Source organism: Quercus lobata, chromosome 11, assembly GCF_001633185.2.
Source record: "Quercus lobata isolate SW786 chromosome 11, ValleyOak3.0 Primary Assembly, whole genome shotgun sequence".
In the NCBI taxonomy this organism is placed as follows: Eukaryota; Viridiplantae; Streptophyta; class Magnoliopsida; order Fagales; family Fagaceae; genus Quercus; species Quercus lobata.
In genome coordinates, this window is record NC_044914.1 from 38806558 (window position 1) to 38812557 (window position 6000).

Consider the following 6000-nt stretch of genomic DNA (forward strand, 5'->3'; position numbering starts at 1 on the left):
TGCCTTAAAAAATTTACAAAGAAACAAAGTCCATAAAATAAATTATACAAGGGACAATATCATGTTCAAGGGTAAAAAACGTGAAATAAAAAGAGAATGATAATCAAAAGAATTCTACACACTCTTGCTGCAGAAGTAAATCATAATTTTTCCTCCTGTAGACACATAATGATCAAAGCCTTTGAGCTAGCATTAAATGGCAGGACATAATGAAACTCTAGAGTTTAGCACAAACTAAAGAATTCAATTAGAAACATTAATCTTCACATGTTGGGGAGAGAATGACGAGATAAATTGATAAAAAGAGATTATTGCCATAGGTCCTTATATGAAAATTCAAGACTTCTATGCACTCCGTTGTAAACTAAATCACCATTTCCGCTATTGTAGAAACATCAAGATTGTAAATCACAATTTCCCCATTTGTAGAAACATCAAGCTTCAATCATTCTGACTACCAACAAATAGCAAGATATAATAGACCTCTAGTTGTAGGCTGACGAAAATGACTTTGATGATGAAATAGACAAAAAAATAGCAAGACTTCAATTAACAAAATGAAAACGCAGGCCGACCAACTAAAAAAACACACAAGTAGAAACACTATCATTCAGCTATTACGAAGAGAATAGTGAAATAAATTGATAAAGAAAGATTATTGCCTTAGGTCCTCATAAAACACCATCCAAAGTAGACATATTAAACAAATTAATTTAGGGATAACAAAATTATAAAAAGCTTCTCTTGTATTTAGAGAACGGCTATTTTTAAGGCATAAAGACAAGATAAAGCAAAAATATGTATTATTTACCCTCAGCAACCATCTTAAGGTCACAAACTTTGTCATTTACCTATCCCACAACAATAAAAGGCATTACCATATTCAAATTGAACAAGACAAGACAGAGAAACAAGAATTGCAAGGGAAATTTCGAACCCTCACTACATAAGACAGAATTTATAGCAGTCCAAAAAACCAAAGCCTGAGAAATGCAATTATAGGTCCATGAATTAGAAAATTAAGACGACCAAAAATTGTATAGTTCTAATGATTGCAAGAGACTACGGACCAAAAAAAAAATTCTTGTAGACATATGAGGAATAGACTTTTGTCATGCACTAAGAAATCAAAACAACTAATAAAAAAACTACAATATTTCAGTAGAAACCAACAATTATAAAGATAAATTATTCTAACAATAAAGCCTCGGTTTTCTCTATTGCCAAATATTTGATGACAGCGATATCAATCAACAACAATCCAAGTTCACAATAATGACACAAATATAATGTTAATTCCACGTAATTCCCAAAAAGTCCAACTAATCTAGGAGAAAAGAAAGCAGAAGCTGTATTGTTTTCCCTCTACAACCATATTCAGGTCACACAAACCCTAATGACACAAATATAATGTTAATTCCACGTAATTCCCAAAAAGTCCAACTAATCTAGGAGAAGAGAAAGTAGAACCTATATTGTTTTCCCTCTACAACCATATTTAGGTTACACATAGTTATATTCTTGCCCCAATCCACTAAGAGGCTTTGTCGGATTTGCCTGTAAATTCATTATTGAGGTTGCAAATGCAGAATGACCAAATATTTAAATAATCCATCAAGAAAAAGGAACAAAAATTGCAATAGAAGTTGAAAACCCTCACTCAATGAGACTATAATTATAATCCTCCTATGAAAGCCAGTCATAGACTCAAGAATTAGAAAGAATTAAAACAAGAAAAAATATCTTTCAAACTCTTATCATTGTAGCAGAAATAAAACAAAATAAAATAAAATGGGAGGAAAGGAAAGCCTATTGCCAAATTAGATTCCACGGCTTAACCTACTAAGTACCAATATATATATATATATATATATATATATAACCTGCTTCCTGCATAAACACAATAAGTCTCAAACCAATTGGATATGGTGGATGATCAGTTCCCCTTAAAGCCAAAAAAATCAACAGGAACAAGACAAGAAGACAGATGTAGAAACCTCATACCCTTGGTGGCATTGGTATTGACTTCCCGCATGAGCAAACTGGAAAATACAGAGTCCTAACCACACAATTCAGGGCAACATTAAATTACATAATAGTACTTAAAAGCATGATTCATTCAGAAGCAAAAAAACCAAATCAACCTTAGGTCCATCCACTGCAAGCAAATGCAGCACCCCTACAATTAAATAAACCCTAATAGTGCAGCTAGGAAGCACAAAATCCAAGCTAGAAAAAAAAACAGCATTATAATTTTAGAAAAAATTATTGGAAGAAAGAAAAAAGTTAGGCAAGTAGGTACGGGGGGGGGGGAATAAAGATCAGACGTATGATCTAAAACATAGTGGCAAAAAGGTTATGATAAAAAACAATAATCAATATAGAAAAACTTTTTAAGTCGCAATAATGGAAAAAGTAGCAAAGTATGTAATAATTGAGAAACCAAAGAAAAGTGTGATGTCACTCCAACAATTTGTTTTCCTCACTCATAAATATCTTAATCTGATATTTACATCTTCAAATTTAAGGATAAGAATAATGAAATAGAGATATAAAGAGAGCTTAATGCCGTAGATCCCCAACAAACTTTGTTTCCCAAGCAGGATCCAGATTGATTTAGAGAAGTCAATTTTGCTGCAACAAACACCTAAAAAGGCAGCCAAGCACCAAAATCTACATTAAAAAATTTAGAAAAAAAAAAAAAAAAAACTGAATAGTATCATGTTTGGGCAAACAGTGTTTTAAAAGACTCTTAAGCAAAAAGAGAAATCAAGAGAAGGGAAGAGTTTTCTTATAGTTGCAGTCAACACAACACAAATAGATAGCAAAAGAGACCAAGGTCAACCCAAGGCAAGAGCCTCACCAAAAAAAGTAGAGAAAGAAGTGAAGAAGACAAGAAGAACAAGTCACCCGGAGAAGTTCGAGGCAAGAGCCCCGGATGGACACCACAAAGACTATATCCTTTTGTTGTTTGTTGGTTAGCTCGCAAGAGCACCCTTTGTTTATTTTCTTTTTTCTTTTTAAGTGACTCTAGGATAGTGAGTCACTTGCCATTTGCTTGCAAGTGGCAAAACAGGTTCTGGGATAGCAAACATGTCGTTGCTCGTTTCTCGAGCAACAAAGGTGGGACTTTGGACATACGTATCCCATGCAGCTTTTCGGAGTTGCACCCCACCCCATGAATGCATGATGTGTGTCATGTGCGTGGGTTAGGCCTAAGCCATACGTTGAAACAAAATGTTCTGTCTCTTATTCTTTTGATTTCGTTAGCGAAACTCACGAATCAAAAGAGGGGCATTTGTAGACACCGTATTTTGTATCCCTTACGACTTGAGCCCCTGTTCCCCAGTGATGCTCAAATTCTAAGGCCCAAGGCCAGTTTAAAGCCCAATTAGATATCAAATTGACTTGCAAAGTATTAAAATGGAAAATATAACTTTTTAAATGAGCAAAAATCTATTTTTGAAAATAAAATGACCAAAGTGGCCTTCGGCCCACATACGTGGGCCAAAACATGCGTACACAAGCACATTCCCGTATACGCAGCTAGGATTTCAGAAACATAAGAAAGGCAAGTTTTCTGTAATAATAGTTGAGGTTTGGAATGAATCCCACATCATTTGAGAGTCGATCCAAACCCATTTTTTCTACTATAAAAAGCCTTATATGTTACATTTTCAAGACATAGAAATATCTCACGGGAAAAACCTAAGATTCACTAGAAAATAGTGAATCAAAAGGGAGTTTTTCACAAAACACATTCAAGTCAATTTTATTTGATTGTGACCTTTTCTGGCCCCAATCCTTTTATTTTAACGTTGCTAATCAATTTCTTATTGGTTTGTAAATAGACTTGACTGAGGGGAACGGTAAAAATCAAAGCTTGGGAATTCCTTTTTTGAGGTATCAAGCTTCAACCTTTCTCTTCTCTTTTTAGCCTTTCTTTTGCTGTTTATCTGTTTTTCTCACTTCATTTGTGTTATAACCTATTTATTTAGAGTAGGTTTATGTTTTCTTTTATATTCTAAGTATGTTTGGCTGCTAAAATTAGGGTTTTCATTTCTGCTATGCTTTTCTGTTTATTTGTTTTTGGGTTAGGGTTTAGGCGTGTCTGCGTACGCATACTTTTGTATGTGCACGCAGGCTCAAATTATGCATATGCATACAATTGGCCTGCATACGCAGGCCTAGCCCAAAAACCCTAAATTTAATTTTCTTGTGTCATTTGCTTTGTTTATTTTACCTAATATGCCTTTGCTTTAACCTTTTTATATGCTTTTGATTTGCTTTTTATTTGTTCACATTTTTGTTTGTTATTGTATGCTAGATTAGGGTTTAGCTCCATGTTTCTTAATATTAATACCATGCCATTCATTCACATGCATGCCATAATTGCCGTGTCGCTGCAAGGTAAGTAAAGGGTAAGTCATGCATTAAAAATGTTTAGGCATTTATGTTATGGTTTTATTTTGGTGATATGATGGAGCATGCTTAGATGTATGACAAGGGTTTGTAATATGTTAATGCCTTGCTCCCATGTTTAAGTTGTTGCCTTGTTTTAGATGTATGATAGGGTTTCCATATGCTAGATGAATGTTAGGGTTTCTTTTGTGTGTTTGGCTCTTTTTTACTTGGTAGATAGATAAGTATGCTTGTTGGGGATAAAGATGTCATGATTGTATGTAAGATGCATGCTAGTGTGTGTGTGAGTTTAGCATACAAGTGTTGAGATTGTTTTAAATAAAGTTAAGGTATAGGATACAATGATGAGAGGCCAACCTTAGGGTTAGGCGATCTTAGGTGTCTAACACCTTTCCCAGAGCATACCTAAACTTTGAACCCATACTTTGGTAGTAAGATCAAAAGGTCCTTCCTCGAAGGGATGCTATTTATATGGTTCCTAGGCCATTCAAAAAACTAGGTGGTGACTCCCTTCTTGTGTCCACACCTATCAAACATGATTCATCATATTACATCATAGCATACCCTTACATCTCATCATCTCATCTTAACATTCATCTAGCATGACATCACATCATATTCAAGGCAGCAACATGTATAATCCAATCAAGACGGAAGCATAAGAAGAGATCCAAGCAACATGTGATTCATCTAAACATCAAGATAAGATCATATCACAAATGCATGACTTACCTTTTACTTAACTTGCAGCAACTTAGCACCTGTGGCATTTATGCGTGAGCATGTGAATGCATGTTCATGTCATTCAAACAAGATTATGCGTAAGCAAGATCTTACCTAGAAACCCTAAGAACACAAAACCGGGCAGAACCTTAAAATGGAAAATCTAACAACCTAACATGCATTTTAAGCACACAAAAACATAAACCTAATCTAGAAAAGCATATTAAAACACATTATAACATTCAAACAAAGCAAACAAAAGATTTAAAAGTAGAAAACGCAAAGAAGGAAAAAAGAAAAGTTTAGACTAGATACCTCAAGAAAAGCTTTTTAAGCTTGATTTTTGACCATTCCCCTCAGTCAAGTCTATTCACAAACCAATCAGAAAGTGACTAGCAATGTTAAAATAAAAGGATTGGGGCAAGAAAAGGTCCCAATCAAATAAAATTGACTTGAGGGTATTTTGTGAAAAAATCCCTTTTTATTACTATTTTCTAGTGAATCTTGTATTTTTCCTGTGGGATTTCTGTATGTTTTGAAAATATACCATGTAAGGATTTATATAATGGAAAAAATGGGGTTTGGAACAACTCTTAGATGATGTAGGATTCATTCCAAACTTCAACCATTGCAGAAAACTTGTCTTTTTTATATTTCTAAAACCCTAGTTGCGTACGCAAAAGTGTGCCTGCATATGAATGCTTTGGCCCACGTATGCAGGCTGCTGCCCATGTATGTGGGCTGAGGGCCACTTTGGTCATTTTATTTCCAAAAATAGATTTTTGCTCATTTAAATGTTATATTTTCCATTTTAACACTCCTCAAGTCAATTTGATATTTGATTGGCTCTAAACT